Raw genomic sequence first — 17,883 nt, 5'->3', positions numbered from 1 at the left:
ATCCTTCCATCCAGAAGCATCTTTGTGGGTGTGTGGTGGGTGAGGAGAGTGATGGGAGAGGTTCCTGTGAAGATCGCTGATCTGTTCACAGCCCAATGCGTGGCCAGGAGATGCCGTTCGCAATTGGAAAAACTCCTCTCCACATCCGTAAGCACCCTGGAGGAGTAGACCACCGGCCTCAGCTTGCCGTGTCGCTCCTGGAGCAGCACGGCGCTCAGGCTGTCTCCACTGGCGGCTACTTCCAGGAAAAACTCCTCCCCCCCATCTATGGCCCCTAGGGCTGGCGCGGTCTGCAGGTCCCTTTTCAACTTCTCGAATGCTGCCTGACAACCCTCGTCCCAAGACCACTCGACTCCCTTGTGTAAGAGTCAGAGTAGCGGGGCTGCTGTGGCTGCATAGTCCTCGATGAAGTCTCTGCAGTACCCGGTCAGTCCCAAAAAGAACCTCACACCCGTTACTGTGTTAGGAATCGGCAAATCTTGCACCGATTCCCGCCTAGCCTTATCTATGGCTCTTTCCCCAGCGCGGATGGTCAGACCCAGGAATTTCACCTCCTGCTGGCCGATCCGTGCTTTCTTTGGGTTTACTTTAAAACCCTTCCTTTCCAGTAGCTCCAATAATTCGGCTAATAGTAGGCCGTGCTCCTCCCTTGAATCCGTGAACAGGAGCAAGTTGTTCACATACTGCACTATCTGATTGGGCTGGCTAAATTCCTTTAAACTTCCTGCCATGCACTGATGGAAAATGCTGGGGCTGTTGTGGAAACCCTGTGGCAAGCAGTTCCAAGTGTACTGTTGCCCTTTAAAAGTGAAGGCAAACTTGTACTGATCCTCCCGCCGCAACGGAATGGACCAAAAACCGTTCGAGATATCCAGCACCGTGAACGTGGTCACGGATGCTGGAATACTCCCTATTAGGCCGGCAACTGCTGCTACAGTGGGCGCGCAGGCTGGGATGTTACTGTTGAGGACTCTGTAGTCCACCGTGGCCCTCCATGAGTTGTCCGGCTTCCTTACCGGCCATAATGGGGAGTTCACGTGAGTGGCTATCGGCCTCAACACGCCCTGCTGCACCAATGAAGATATTGCTGTCTCCATGTCGGGTTCTGCTTCCTTGGGGAAGTTATACTGCTTTTGGGGTCGGATCATGGGGTCCCCGTCTTCGCTGACCTCAAACCCGGTGACCCTCCCACAGTCATACTTGTGGGTGGCAAATGCGGTCAGATTGTCCGACACAAGCGCTTGTAAGTCCGTTGGGACGTCCGCGACCATAAGCTCGAGGTCGTAACCTTCTGACGGCTTCATGGTGCATAGGGTCCCCTTTCCTCCCTTCCCTGGGATCACGACTACCTTGCCTAACCCATTCTCGGCTCCCCAGAGACAGTGATTTCTAAGGTCCACGAGGATCCCGTGTTCCACCAAGAAATCAGACCCGAGGACGCCTTTACCACCCCCCTCATTCCACTTCATCAGGATACACGTCCATGTGGTGTGGAGTGCTCCCAAATGAATGGAGAGCGGGATGGAGAACGCGCCAGCCTGTTCTTTGCCTGTGAAACCCGCTAATGAGAATGGAGCCTGGGTAGACAGAGGTGAGGCAAAAGGTTTAGCTGTGTGGATCACGGTACCTCCATCTCCACAAGGGGTCTTCTCCAGGCGTCATATCGGAGCGGACACAGGTAGACGGGCTGCGCGGGCTTCAGTCATTGGGGCACTGCGGTTGGGGCTGGGGGAGCAACAGGGCCGTTGGCGACTGCCACCTTCCCCTGCGAGGTCATTAGAGACCGCATTGCCTCTAAAACTGACTCGATCGCAGCGGGATGGATCGACACATCGGCTCCTTTCTACAGGATGGGCGTTTGGGCTGGGGCTGAGAGAGCTTTTCCCTTTAAATCCTTCCAGGGATTTTTACAGTCCCGGCGCCAGTGACCTTCCTTCCCACACCCGTAACAACTATTCTTGGCTTGGGGAGGGCGATTCCCCTCCTGATGCCACTCTTTTTTAACAGGAGCTGCAGGCCTCACCTCATGCACCTTTCCCTTCGGGGGAGGCACTTCCCTACTCCTGCTGTTCCTGTAACCTATCGTGAGCTGATCAAGTACTATCTCCTCCGTGGAGCGGGGGTTATTGGGGTCAAACCATGTTTTGGCCTGCTCCCTCACCTGTGGCAAGCAATTGGTGACCAGGCACCAGAGCCAATGAGCCCTTTGACCAGCGTCCAGCCTGATCCGGGCCGACCCGCCCGGGCAGCTGCGCCGATACACTGGCCACAACCTTCCGGCGAAAACCCGTGGGGTCTCTCCCTCTAGCTTTACCTTCCTACCCAATCGGAGGAACGGACTTCCATCATCTTCCCCCATAATCTCCAGGACCTCATCCCGTAAATCTTCATATTCCCTGTGCCCTCTCTTGCTCTCGTCAGAGAGACGCTGGAGGATCGAGCTGTCCAGGGAGAACAGCAGCATTCTTGACTGCTCTCCCCCGTCGCAGTCATTAACTGCTGCGGTCTGCTCCACGTCCCTAAAATGGACGGAGGGATCTCCTGACTCGGAGAGTTTTGGGATGTGACTTATCATTGCCCTTAGCTGTTGTGCGCTGTGGGGCATTACGATCTGATTCATGAGGGGTCCGTCATCGCCATTCTCGTTGTCCGGACCGAGCCTCCGGTGTCGAGTGGGACACATCGGTGCCGGCTTCGACCCTACTACCTGGGGTTGCTCTACCTCAGGAATCTCTTCGTCTAACTCCACCGTTTCCTCCCCCGCAACCCAAGACTCATCATAGCTGGGAGGTGCCGAGGGCTCGGTGGTTGGTACCCCAACTGCCTCTCGCGGAATCGGTCTTTTGGATTCCCTGGCTAACTGTAGATGGCTCACTGGTGGGTTTATGAGACACACCAAGCCGTTTGCCTTTGCTAGGGCCATTCTCAGGTCCTCTAGCTCCCTTTGGCAAGCGCTATGGTCGGCGTTCTCAGACCTATCCTCGATGGCCATCTTGTACGCTGCTCTAGCTCCCAGAATACTCTCCTCCTGTGCCTTTACCTGCTGAGCTAGGCGGACACACTTGTCTCTTATTCTTCCTTCACTGGACTTGGCCTCAGTGACCTGACACTCCAAGTAATCTATCTTGGCCTCATGGCGATTGGTTACGGAGTGGCGTTCCTGATTCAGTGCGTTGAGCGATGCAATCAGTCTCTTTCCTCCCGCAACCTTTTCCTCTACTTCTGCTAGTAACCCTTTGATCTGGGCCGTCTGTGCTACAATGACTTGGTCCAAAAGCTGGACTTGCTTCTTGTAGCACATCAGCCAGACCGCTTTTTCTAAAGATCTTTTGTGCTCTTTGCTTTCTGTCCACTTGATGGCTGCGTATAGCGGGCGCCTATCTCTTAATAGGTCGGATATCCACTGTTTTGTAAGGTTTACCTTCCCAAAAACATAATCCGCTATTCTCTCATCCATCACATTTCGTTTATTCAGACCTTGATCTCCTGCTGCCAAGGTCCTGCCGCGGTCGCCGTCTCTGTAGGGGGTTTCTCTTGCTTGCTCTGGTCTCCTGCCAGGCTTCTTGCAATAATTATCCATGAGTGGTTCGACCCACTTGCCCCTACGGTTCTAGACCTTGGACTTAGGTGCAGGGAGCTGCAGTGCAGAGAAAAACTCAATAGACCAGGTCGAATAGCACGAAATGGATGCCTTTATTGAACAGTTTGCAGCATTATAAAATACATGTCATATGCACAGATTAAAGCAACCACAAGCATGCACACATCTATAAACTTAACTCTATAGAAATGGGGAACACACGGCACATCATGAAAGGGGTAACACATTACAATTACCCTTAACCCCCTCCCCTAAACCTAACTAAGTTTCGATTTGAGGGACTCGGGATTATGCTCACCACTTTAAGAATTGCGAAAAAGGCTTTGCAGCCTTTCGACACAGCTTTCTGTCGTCACGTGGGTTTGGAAGCTTCTGGCGCAGCTTGTTTTCCTCTTGGTTCTCCTGCGATGGAGGCAGCCAATACAGCCTTGGTGAGCGCTCACCACGGATGGATCCGTTACCGATGTGATGTTGAAGAACTGGAGTACCCGGGCCCTGAGTGCCTTCTTCTCCGGCCTGGGTCGTCGATGATCTCCCGACAAAAGTACCCGGGCCTCCCTCGTCGTCTTCCCGTCGTGGCCGGGCCTTGACTGGCCGAACCTCCCAAAGGCACAGAACACACGGCTGAACACCCCGCTGGACACCGTTTACCGAACCACAAACCGAACACATCCCGAACCGAAGTCTCGATGGACTTTACTCAATCCACAGTTATACTTTTTGGAACATTCTTATCTCCCGCCAAATCATAGTCCTGTCTTTGTAATAATTTTGGCAGGCAGAACTCTCTGCAGTGGTGTTTTGTCTTCATAACGGGAGTCGGTGATAGCTTAACTGGCCTTCCTGGGCCGATAATGTCTTTGCTTTGTTACCGTAACTTGGTTTGTATATTGATCGGTCTGGAGATTGCCCTGGATGGCTGTTAAACTGCTTCTCTTTGTACAGTGTAATGGGTTAAAGCGTTCGTTCAATTGTCCACCCATTTCATGATGGGTCTCATCCTGCCACCCAAATCTGTCCTGTACTTATAATCTAATCAATATGTATGCTCAGTTCCATGAGTTTCGACTTCCCGAAACTGGTTTTCGCGGGCTTTTAATGCCCTCAATCCACAAGCCTGTCTGGCTTGCAGTAACAGAAATTCAAATGGTCCCAGAAGCTGGTCACGAGGTCTGGCGGCCATTTTGTGTGCCCTTTTATCAAAGGTTTCTCTGTACAAGCTTCTTTTGGTCAATAAAGCTGTTTTATTAACCCTATTTTCCTACGTGATTATTTAATGAAAATTTCGCGAATCTTACAGTGCACAGGGGAGGGGTGCGCAGTTGAGAGGTGCGCAGGAGAGGGGTGTGCAGGAGAGGGGTGCGCAGGAGAGGGGTGCGCAGGGGAGAGGGGTGCACAGGTGAGAGGTGCGCAAGAGGGAGGTGCACAGGAAAGATGTGCACAGGGGAGAGGTGCGCAGGAGAGAGGTGCACAGGAGAGAGGTACAGAGGGGAGTGGTGCACAGGAGAGAGTTACGCAGAAGGCAGTTGTGCAGGAGGAGGATGACGATTGGTCACCGGAATGCCAGGGATGCCCTAATATCGTGAAGGTTCACCTAGTTTGATACATAAGAAATGAAATCATGCAGTACACTCTCACCACCAGGGCCATTGCCCCTCCATCCCCCACTCTCTGCCTTTGCACTAAACAGTTATTCAACCACTCATCCACCCATTGCACATCCACCCAATGGGTCCTGTCATGTATTGACATTTATCATGAAACAAGTGAAAGGGAAAGTTGACACTTGGAATGCAATAATGGGAAAGACGTGGAAATGGTTCTAATCAATAAATTTTACATAGCATTAAAATGAAAGGAAACTTAACACATTGGCCCAGAACTTGGTGTCGGGGGCTTGCCGCGCGTGCAAGCCCCCGATGTGCACTTACCCGGCGCGCTGACATCTGAAACCTGGCCCGCAGTGGATTTCCTGTCAGTGGCCCGGTTCTGATGTCGGCGCGCTGTCCTAACCTGACCCAGCGGCATAGTTAGTGCGATGTGCCGGCTGGGATCAGGTGAGCACTGTTCAGGCAATCAGGGGAGAGGAAACTTCATTCATAAGTTTGAGAGTAAGAACTGTCAAACTCATGAAAAGTACTGCACCCCAAAACACTACTTAAACTTTAAATAAAATTTTAAAAAAACATCCCAATCATTAAGTTAAGTATAAATAAGTTAAAAAAAATAATTTAAGCAATAATTATTTTTTTTGAAAAAAATAAATTTTTAATAAAAAGGGTCTAAAACTAAACTTACCTTATTGTAGATTCTTTAAAATAATAAAACTGTGGAAAAAAAAATTCTAAATTGCACTAAAACACCACTTACCTGTAAAAATAAATACTTACGTGTGCTTTTTACAAGCGTAAAGACCGGAGGCCTTTACACATGCGCAAATCCCCCAAAACAGAGGAAATCCAAGACGCACGCGCTGCCCCTCACAGTGCACGCGCTAGCCTCTTCACCTCTTGGGTTAGAGGAGAGGAAATGCTGGTTTTCAGCGCATGCGCTGTGCATGCTGAAAACCGGCATTTCCTTCGGCCAGACGCGTGAGTACCCCTTCCGTACTCACGTGTTTGGGGAGGAATTACTGCCCCAATAACATTTTGTCAAACACCCATATGCATTCCCTTGGCACATTACAATTTCTTCAAATTACACTTCCAACTGCTGTTATGTGGTGCAGCCCATGTGTCTTCAGCAGAGGTAGAGGCAGGCTGCTCTGAACCCTGCCCTGACTGTTGAGTTGCTTTTGGCCTACGCTCACTGGGTTTTGGAGCTCCTGAGGGCCTCTCCAAAGGCTACTGCACCTGCACCCATGCAGGAGCAGACTCATCCATCAGGAGATGAGGCAGTATGTTGGGTACTGACTCGGGTGGGGGTGGGAAACAGGTGAGAACTGGGAGTGCTTTGAGTGGAGTTCCCACTTCCATGTCCCCTTTCACCATCTTCCCTCTCCTGGGCCAGGTTCGCCTACCCTCTCTGGGTTTTGGGGGCTCTTGAGGGTCCTGCCAAAGACTGCTGCACCTGCACCCATGCAGGAGCAGACTTGGCCATCAGGGGACGAGGCAGTATGTTGGGTACTGTTGAGTGGGGAGGGAGCTGGCGGTGGGGGGAACAACAGGTGAGAACTGGGAGTGCTTTGAGTGGAGTTCCCATTTCCATGTCCCCTTTTGCCATCATCCCTCTCCTGGTCCAGTGCTACATCACTCCTACCACTCTGCTGGAGACCAGCTTGGTGAAGATCAGTGATGCATTGTAAGGCCATGGATAAGATATCTGTTGTCCTGTTTAAGGCAGCAGACAGGTTGTCCTCCAAAGTCTGCACGGTCGCAGTCACGGCCTGTATGGGCTCATTTGAGAGCCTTGCTTGAAGTTCCATGGAGCGACCATTCTCTCCATGGCAGACATTCTCGCAATTCCATCATTGAACTAGCTATCGAGTTCGACTCCTCCATCCTCTCCGCTATTGTGGAGAGTGAGATTGGCACATCTGTCACTACCTGGCAAAATTGGTGATGCAGCTTGTAAGATTCTAGAATTCTCCTTCTCAACGAGGGCCCCCAGGGTTCAGCGTCTGTGCCCAGCTGAGCAGAGCTCAGAGAGCATTGCGCCCCCTGATGCAGACTCTCCACAGCTGTCCCTGCCACCATTGTCTGTTTTTGCTCACTTGTGCGGTGTGAATCACCAGGTGAAAACCCAACCACCTGTCTAACTGGACCCACCAAAGTAGGTATATCTGCACTGGTGCATGGCTGTAGGTCCTGTGACAGTGCATCCTCAGAAGGAATGAGGTCCTCTGAGGAATCACCCTCAAGGATGTCCTGCAAAACTTGCTGTATGTGTGAAAGCCCTGGAAGACAAAAGAAAGGGACATGATTTGGCAAAGTCACAATCTTGACAATCACCATGTTCTGTCTTCGATGAACTGAAGTCAGCATATGTGTGCCAGAGATATTTGTAATTCTGACACCAGCCCAGCTATCTGCAAGCTCCTTATCTTTCCATCTCCAACTGAGAGGGTTGCAGATTTGCAACTTATCTCCAGGGCTTCCTCCTCTGCATTAGTGAGCTGGACTAGTTGTGCCGGTCCACCTCCAGTCCTCTCCATCTCCCTTGTGTTTTGCGCTCTCTTCTACAAGGAGCTGTAGCGGTTCGTGTAGATCGCCACTAAATAAGAGAGTTTGACTTCGACGAACTATAAATAAGTTGTTTATTTACAGGAACAGGCTAATTACATCAGGTGAGATAGCAGGTAAGATGGCTGACTGTAGGAGCACCATGGTGTAGGTCTTGTCCCAGCGGGGACTCCACGAGGACTGAGTTCGCAGTCCTGTGGGGAGCGTGATGACGTCATCGCATTTGTCTTATGGCGTCATCACGTTGTTCGCGTTTCCCGCGCTTAGGGCGTCACGTGATGCGCATCGTTGCGTCGCTGGCCGTTGAGGCCGAAGTCGGGAGGCCGGGCTGTGCCGGTGCTTGCCGCGGGAGCGGAAGATTGCGTCGCTCCCGTCGGCTGGCCGTTGAGGCCGAAGACGCTAGGCCGGGCTGTGCCGGTGCTTGCCGCGGGAGCGGAAGATCGCGCCGCTCCCGTCGGCTGGCCGTTGAGGCCGAAGACGCTAGGCTGGGCTGTGCCGGCGCACGCACATCATGTTGTATGTGACGTCAGCGCACTAGGGCGCGTCTTAAAGGGGCAATGGCCCCAACAGGTAAGTTAAAAGGGCAACGGCTCCAAAAGGTAAGTTAAACATACATTAAGGTAAGTTAAAGGGAATTATGTGTCTCAATGTAAGGGACAACCAGTGGTACCGCCACGTAGGCCCCCCCAGAATTCGCTTTAACGAAAGCCCAAGGATGAGATGGTCTGACGAGCTGGTGGTCACAGCGGTCGTGCTGTCTCCACTTGGTAGGCGAGGTATGAAGATGCTGCTCGTGAGCGGATCCTTACGCGCGTCGTGGCGAATAAAACGTATCCGTCAGGTGATGGACCGTGGAGACGTGCGAAACAGCAGACCTTGTCAGAGTGACGGGCAGGTTGTGCAGACGCGGGCGATGTCTCCGTTGATGTTGAAACAAGTCCTTGTTCCAACGAAATCTGCAGGAACGCCGACGGGCGATCCAGGAGGACTTGACTGGTGAGGTCGGTGAACTCGCCGACAGGTGAGCGAAACCTTCGGGAGGCTGGAACGCACGGAACGGTGTGTGCCTTAGTGCTATGATGATAACACAACAGAGGGTGAAGAGTTGCTGCGTTGATCAGTGATCGGTGAGGCCAGCAACTTTCACGTGGCTGATCGCGGCCGCAGGATGCCCGTTGGACCCGTCCTCGATGTGTGCAGCTTCAGTAGACGTTTGCGTTTGCTAAAGGGAAAACTGGATAAAGGGCAGCAACGGTCCAGGTTGTTGTTGCTTTCGGGCGGGGTAAACTCTGCCTGGAGGGGGGCAACACTTGAAACTGTTGTAGATTTAGGAGAAAACAGCCGGGATGGTGGCACGCTTTTTGTTCACGCCGAATCGTGTAGTAGGTAACACAACCAGCAAGCTGAAGGGCTGGTGCGCCGTCGGCGGAGAAGGAGTCGTCGGTGTTCACGAGGGATGGGTTCTCGTGGTTCGCGAGGGATGGGTCCTCGCACGCGAGGAGTGCATCCTCGTGTTTTGCGGGGGTGAATCCTCATGGTATCCCCGCAGGGCGCGCTCCGATCTTGTGGGCCCGAACATGCTGTACCCAGCGCTTGGAGAGATGTATACTTGCTGTTGCTTTGGACGTAGAGGCGGACGATCCGTGTGGCGGTAGAAGAGTCGAATACGGAGACTGTGAGCACGTGCGTGATCTGTGCCGCATCGATGTTCTCGGCGAACAGGGCTTCTTCCTTCATAAAGCACGAGGGAGACCGTGGCTCCCTGGATTGCGGTAGCGACAGCAGAACGTTTGATGCTTCCATAGAGTGCTTCGTTTGTGAAAGACGTTCACAAACCCACCAATTGTAGCGCTGGTGGACGACGGTTGCCGTTGGTCGTGCTCTACCTCTGTGAAATCGTTCGTGAAAAACGGGCTCACCTCCAAGCTGCGCTTCCTTTGCAAAGACATTGTGCGTTGGCCGTCTTGTGGGAAGATGAGGGTCAGGCTGCGCGTTGCTACTGTGAAAATCGTTCACGGATACGGGTTCACCAGTTGTAGCGTTGGAATTGATGAACTCCCGTACTCACGTCGTAGGGTCACCAATGTAACGGTTCTTGTAGATCACCACTAAATAAGAGAGTTTGACTTCGACGAACTATAAATAAGTTGTTTATTTACAGGAACAGGATAATTACATCAGGTAAGATAGCAGGTAAGATGGCTGACTGTAGGAGCACCGTGGTGTAGGTCTTGTCCCAGCGGGGACTCCACGAGGACTGAGTTCGCAGTCCTGTGGGGAGCGTGATGACATCATCGCGTTTGTGTTGTGGCGTCATCACGTTGTTCGCGTTTCCCGCGCTTAGGGCGTCACGTGATGCGCGTCGTTGCGTCGCTGGACATTGAGGCCGAAGTCGGGAGGCCGGGCTGTGCCGGTGCTTGCCGCAGGAGCGGAAGATTGCGTCGCTCCCGTCGGCTGGCCGTTGAGGCCGAAGACACTAGGCCGGGCTGTGCCGGTGCTTGCCGCGGGAGCGGAAGATCGCGTCGCTCCCGTCGGCTGGCCGTTGAGGCCGAAGATGCTAGGCCGGGCTGTGCCGGCGCACGCACATCACGTTGTACATAACGTGACATCAGTGCGCTAGGGTGCGTCTTAAAGGGGCAATGGCCCCAACAGGTAAGTTAAAAGGGCAACGGCCCCAAAAGGTAAGTTAAACATACAGTAAGGTAAGTTAAAGGGAATTATGTGTCTCAATGTAAGGGACAACCAGTAGTACCGCCACAGAGCGATAAATAGATTTGTGAGTGAGTGAAGATAAGGGGCAGGATTTTCATTCAGGGGTCGGGTTGGAGGCGGGACTACAACTTTCAGGGTTGTAGTCCCGCCTCCATCGAGGTGCGGCCAATCCACGCGATTTTAACTTGATTGACATTGATGAGCCCGCCCAGCGGGCTCAGCATGCCAATTAAGGGCCACCCAGCAACAAGTGATGTCACAGACTGAAATTTCATCTCTCAAGAGGTTTTGACAGATGAAATATCAGTGTTTGAAAGCTGTTTGAAGCTGTCAAAGACTGACAGTCTCACTTCTATCCTGAGTCCTTCTCCACAGACTCAGATAGAAATCTCTCCTGCACAGAAAGCTGAAGGCTGTCACTTTTGACAGTTCGCAGCCATTCTGCTTTCTGTGCCGGTGAGATGAGGGACCCCCGGGAACTAAAGGAAGGAAGGCTGAAAAGGTAAGAAAGGTAATTTAAAATTCTTTAATCACTTTAGACACACCAAACACACTTACCTTTGCACTCATGCACACATCACTCACCTGAACACCGACATCTCGACCCCTCCAAGTCCATCAACCCGATGGGCCGCCTGCTCTAACTTGGCGTGGTTTGGAGCCGTCGGGAATCCCACACTTCAACCGTAAAAATAGGGATTAGGCTAAAAACTGCCTGTTATCTATCTGTTAACAGGCAGTAAATCAGCACTAATCCCTTCCCACCTCGGGTAGGTGGGTCCCAGTGCAGGGCGGGTACCCGCCTACTTTGAGACTGGCACGGAGGCGGGTTTGGGTGTGGGATGGGGTCCGGACCCCTGCTTTCAGGATTTTATGCATGCCTCCAATCCCGACTCCACGGCCCAATGAAAATCCTGCCCAAGGTATTCACCCGAAGAATGCAGTGCATTAGGTGAGGATGACGATCAGGCACATACATCACATTGCATAAGGATTGGGGTGTCAACAGCGGACTGAAAAATGGGGAGGTGATAAATTGCATAGAAAGTGAAGGTTGGGTGCTGCTGAAAGTTGAGTGGGTGTGAGGATTGATGTGATGGAGAACACATTAGGAAGACAGAGTGTAAGGGGGTCAGGCTTAAAGCACAGGATGTAGTTGAATCAGCAAATGTACTCACTTTTTCTGACCTGGTTAGGTCATTAAACCACTTTCTACATTGCATTGAAGACCTGGGCAGAATGCTTCTGCTTCTTACCTCCTCAGCTGCTCCAATCATGCCTTCTCGGTGAGAGCAGCAGATTTCTTCCACCCATTGCTGGGGAAAAGTATGCCCCCCCCCGCTCTTGAGTGCACCCAGCAGTAATTCCAGTGACGCATCTTTATATCTGGGTGCTGCCCTTGCCATATGTCACCATCCATCCTGAACACCTCCAATTTACATTTGTGGACTGTCCCTTTAAATACAGCTGAGATTGCGTCATGCGGCTGTGCATCACGCCTGCTGCGCAGCTTGGAGATGCAAAACCCGGAAATCAAAATTAATTGGTTCAATTAAGTTGAGATCGCAGATTTCAACCCGTTCAGTTGACATGTGGTTTTCCCCCATGCAATTCCACCCCACCACACGAAAACTGCCTTCAGATTAATATCGGGGCCTTAGTTTCTATAAGGAAATGCCACCTCTCCCCAGAATATTTTGATGTTTGACACCTGATTTGATGCATGTTTTGACATCTTGGAACATACTGTAATTCTGAATGTGAATTTTAGTGTATTCTTTTTAATTAATAAAACATATTGACGTAAGAAAACTACTAGGCACTTGGTCTAAGCGTTAAACAAAGCTTTAATCAACTGTTTTACAACATGGAGATCTAGTTGTGTCCTTCAATAGTTCCTGTAAAAGAATGTTCTGAGCAAGCTGGGTCCATGCCTGAGTATTTATACTCTCCCTGGACAGCGCCACCAGCAGGCCGCCCAGTATTATTTCATAAGTCATTTCCACATGAATGACAAGATTCATGTCACATATCATCACACCAACTCCGCTCTCTATTTTATTCCAAACCTTGGCAATCCCATAAGTACTATCAAAATTTGTGCAAGTGTTAGGAGGAGAACAAATCTCTGCAAGCAGATTTAGATGTGCTGGGGAATGGGCCAAACTCTGGCAAATAGTATTTAACCTAGATAAATGCACTGTTATCCAGTTGGGCAGGGCCAACAACAAGTATATGCTTATAAGTATACAAGGGACAGAATTGGAAGAGTTGAGAAAGAAAAGGATGTTGGCGTTTTGTCCATAATTCAATAAAAGTTCATGACCAATGCCGACAAGCTGTAACCAAAGCAAAAAGGATATTAGATTTTATTAATAGGACTAGTCTATATAAAACAAAGCACACCATCTTTTCTTGTACAAGACCTTGTTTAGACCACAATTAGAATACCATGTCCAATTTTGGTCCCTTCATATGTCAGGTGATACAGAGGCTTTGGAAAAGGTTCTGAAGAGGGCCACAAGAATGATTCACAGCTGAGGCTCAACCAGACTGTTCGCAACCTTCATGATGTATTTGACCCTGAGATGGGCTCGACGGACTGAATGGCCTTCTTCTGTGCTGTAACTATCTCCAACAAGCGAGAATCTAACCACTATCATTGAATCCCACACCACCAACATCCTGGGGATCACCATTGACCAAAAACTTAACTGAACCAGCCACATAAATACTGTGGCAACAAGAGCAGATTCTGCAGCGAGTGTCTCACCTCCTGACTCCCCAAAGCCTTTCCACCATCTACAAGGCACAAGGAGTGTGATGGAATACTTGCCTGGATGAGTGCAGCTCCAACAACACACAAGAAGCTCGACACCATCCAAGACAAAGCAACCCGCTTGATTGGCATCCCATCCACCACCTTAAACATTCACTCCTTCCACTACCAGCACACCGTGGCTGCAGTCTGTACCATCTAAAAGATGCACTGCAGCAACTCGCCAAGGTTTCTTCAGCAGCACCTCCCAAACCCGCGATGTCTTCCACCTAGAAGGACAAGGGCAGCAGGCGCATGGGAACACCACCACCTCCAAGTTCCCCTCCAAGTCACACACTATCCTGACTTAGAAGTATATCGTTGTTTCTTCATCATCGCTGGATCAAAATCCTGGAACTCCCTCCCTAACAGCACTGTGGGAGGACCTTCACCACATGGACTGCAACGGTTCAAGAAGGCGGTTCACCACCACCTTCTCAAGGGCAATTAGTGATGGGCAATAAATGCTGGCCTTGCCAGCAATGCCCACATTCCATAAAAAAACAAATTAAAAAAACATTCTATGATTCTATGAGCTTCCAACCACATATCTGCGCCATCACTAAGACAGCCTATTTCCATCTCTGTAACATTGCCCCTGCCTCAGCTCATCTGCCACTCAAACCCTCATCCATGCCTTTGTTACTTCTAGACTTGACTATTCCAACACACTACTGGCCAGCCTCCCATCTTCCACACTCCATAAACTTAAGCTCATCCAAATCTCTGCTGCCTGTATCCTAACTCATACCAAATCCTGTACACCCATCACCCGTGTTCGCTGACATACATTGGCTCCTGGTTAAGTAATGCCTCGATTTTAAAATTCTCATCCTTGTTTTCAAATCCCTCCATGGCTTCGCCCTCCCTCTCGCTGTAACCTCCTCCAGCCCCACAACACTCCATGATAACTGCACTCCTCCAATTCTGGCCTATGTGCAGCGTTGATTTTAATTCTTCCACCATTGGCAGCCGTGCCTTCAGCTGTCAAGTTTCAAGCTCTGAAATTCCCTCCTTAAACCTCTCCGTCTTTCTACCTCTATTTCCTCCTATAAGAGGCTCCTTAAAACCTACACCTTTGACCAAGCTGCTTTAATATCTCCTTATGTGGCTTGGTGTCAAATTTTTTTTGTTAACACTCCTGTGAAGTGTCTTGCGACATTTTATTCTGTTAAAGGCGCTATATAAATACAAGTTGTCGTAGTTACAAATAAAACTGAATTGCTCAGAGAGGCTTTAGAATATGGGTCTATTCACTTTGGTGATGCATAGTCTTTGGGATGATTTGATAGAGGTATATAAAATAGTTAAAGGAGAATGATTGTGTAAAAGTAAGTGGAAACATCAAATTGCAACTTAATATTGTGCCTGCTCTGTGTCTTCATGTCGGTCTCAATGGCTAGTGAGCACATGGAAAATAACATCAAGACAATTAGTTAAGAACTTGAACTCAGATATTTTTCTCACACACTTTATAAAACATGACGGGGATCATTTTAACTTTGGCCGATAGTGTAAAACATGCAATATCGATTCAGCTGCACATTATATATATCTCCCAATTTTCATTTCCAATGACAATATTAGCACAATACAGCTAGTACATACTCAGCACTGCAGTACTGAACAACTCTCTACAGTACTGAGCAACTCTCCCTTCACAGAACAAGGAAAACCCAGCCAAGTACAAAGAGCACCACTCATCAAAAGCAGGAAATGCCATAGATGACACAGTTCTGGAGAAGTACGCAGTGATGATGATGAGGAAATACATGGTAAGTCATTGAGCACTGATGAGCAAGGGATAGTAGCTGCATGGTTGATGAGAGTCTGATAATTCAGTGCTTCTTGGGATCTTTGCAAAGTCCTTAAAGGCCTGCTTTCAAAGGGAAGATAGTACAGTAGCAGCATTGTTGAGTCACTTGCTTTCTTGCACTCAATAGCAGAAGTTGTCTGAACAGTACTGGAAAATCCCTGATATGTGTTGTCATCTCCTAGATAAATGATACCCTGGAGCAGCAGTTGTCTGCTCTACAGTATTCCACTGAGCACTTCACAGCATTCATGGCACTGGTAGTGTAGCCATCAGTTTTACAGGCCACAAAGAAAGTAGGAGCAATTCTCAGCAATGTTCCAAAGCTGTAATGGAGGCTTTTGGGTCTAAATGCCAAGACACAGTCATGGCCAGCTTTAAATCCCTTGAAGAATGACAGCAGGCTCACATGAGGGAGGGTTCATAGATGTTCACAGTTCTATGTGCAGATTGATGGGCATCATGAGGAGAAAAGTTAGTGAGCACACATAGTAATGACAGTTGTGTGCCATCATGGTGTAGGGGGGCTTCTTTTAACTGGTTTAAGGTAATTTTCCTGGTCTTGCAGCCTTTGCCTGCACTCTGACCAATTCCAATCTTTTACCTGGATTATGGTAATTCACCTGGTCAGGCAGCCTGCTGCTACACTGTAAACCAATTTCCAATAAACCAATTTTCAAACAGCGGTTTCGAATCGCTACCCCACCTTCCAGTTCTGACTGAAGGACTTATAATTAATGATATTTAAAACAGACACATGGTTTGGATGAGAGAAAAAATCAAGTTTTATTAATTAAATGAAACTATAATCAAATTATAAACTAGACCACACGAACACAGTATTTACTGTAAAATTGCTTAAATGGAGGAATGCAGAGAGCAAAAATGAGGGGTAAGTGGCTACAATGTTGATTAAACAATCTTAGCAATATCCCCTTAATTACCATCCCCCAACTCCTTACTAGGTTGCTTTGCTGAGGAGTCAGAAACTCTGCTCACATGTGGTCCAGCGAAGTGAGAGAGAGAGAGAGAGAGAAGCTCACCTGTGGTCCCAGGAAGTAAAAAGAGCGATAGCTTCTCAGGAGCTATCATATATACCTTGTGAGCCCCCTCCCCCCTGCTGTTTGCCTGTCTGGAAAATTTGCGCCCAAAAGTTCCAATCCACAAGAGAAAAGCTGTGATTGGCGAACTCAAAGTGGTTGGACTGGGTTAGTGTGTCTGCACTGTGAGGCCGAAATGTTCCCGCCCACATCCGGAGCCCACCTGGGCTAGAACAAAAGGGAATGCAAGGCCCTATTGTCCAGGATGATGGGTGATTCAAAAACCCATTCAATGCTTAAACTGTTGCCTTTCAAAATCCATTCCAGGGTTTCAATCTCTCATTTGTCTGTGAGTGCATTGAATGGCTGTGTAAACATAGCCGATTGTTTTGCGGTTTTCTCTCAAGTGGGTAATTGCTTAAGTCAATAAACAACTTCAAGTGCTTCGAAGGGAACCTCCCTTTGATTGGCATGTCTGCCTCACAGCCCCTGTATCCTCCCACTTTTTCACACAGACAACTCGCTGCGAGCTGTTTTGCTGCTTTGTCCTTTTGACCAAGCTTTCTCTGGCCATTTTAAAACCTTTTATGATTGCCCAACCTCCAGGGAACGATTTTATCAAGATATGTTGTCTCAATGTGTGTGAACACCTCCACAAACCTCCTCGATTCCGTGTTGTAGTCCATGCGCAGCCCAGCTCAGAGCAGTCCTTTGCGGCTCTAGGCATATTTTAAAACATTGTAGACAAGTCACATCACCCAATTCTTCATCCACGATGTGGACCAATCTTTTCAATCTTCAGGGAAAAATAGGGGAATTATGTGAAACCCCTACATTCCCTCCTTTTGATACTCCCAACTTGATTGAAGTATCAACTCGAAGGACTGAGCAAAATTTTCAGACCCCCTCGCAAACAACCCTCCCCTGTATTTACCTAACAGCTATCTTCCACTGATCCCCGAACCGTCCTTTCCCCTAAAATTCGAGAAAAACCGTGGTACGGTAGGCATCTTACAGATACATCAATTTACAATAAAGGGTCGCATACCCCTGCATCACTTGTAAAATTACAATGTAATCAAAATTTACAATCACTTTTTACATTATAACTTATCACAAAATGTTGCAATCTTAGTTACACAATATAATCAAAATGATCCCAAGCACGGAGAGGATCCTACACTTCTGCTCAACTTGTTGTCACAAAATGATCCCAAGCACGGAGAGGATCCTATGCCTCTGCTCAACTTGGGGCTTTAACACAAAATACAAAAAAAACTTGAACAACATGCTTAAACAAACCCCAACCATCATTTGCCAATGATGGGTCGCAAAATTCGAGTGGGTATTGCTCCTCCCACCCGGGCAGTAAATGTACCTGCCACCCCCCTTTGATTGTCTTAAACTTTAAAACAGACAGAATGGATTTACAGACCAGCCTGCTCCGCCAGCCCCGAGCCGTTCTCTTGTCCCTTTGTGGAGGCGGGGTACCCCTCATGTTTAATATTACCTTGGCACAGACCGAGACCGGGGAGTATGGGACCGTGACTCCCAGTCCGTCCCCCTCCCGTCTTCCCTCGACTGGCTGCAGAAAAATGATGGGTGCCTGTGTGGCGGCTCTCCCTGGCCCCACACAAACTTGGATTCCAGATCCGGCCACCCACTCATCCTCCCCAGCCACACTTACCCTTTAACCTAGCCGGTGGGCCCCGGGTGAG

The 17,883-nt window shown here is 49.4% G+C and overlaps 1 pseudogene; it reads right to left on the bottom strand.

Moving 5' to 3' along the window:
• Positions 1–6,584: 6,584 nt before the first annotated feature.
• Positions 6,585–7,554, bottom strand: LOC147123182 (uncharacterized; annotated as a pseudogene).
• Between the last annotated feature and the right edge of the window lie 10,329 nt (positions 7,555–17,883).

This window comes from Somniosus microcephalus, chromosome 2 (genome assembly GCF_052327205.1).
Source record: "Somniosus microcephalus isolate GS21.2 chromosome 2, FLI_Smic_1.0, whole genome shotgun sequence".
In the NCBI taxonomy this organism is placed as follows: domain Eukaryota; kingdom Metazoa; phylum Chordata; class Chondrichthyes; order Squaliformes; family Somniosidae; genus Somniosus; species Somniosus microcephalus.
This window is presented reverse-complemented; position numbering and strand designations above follow the sequence as displayed.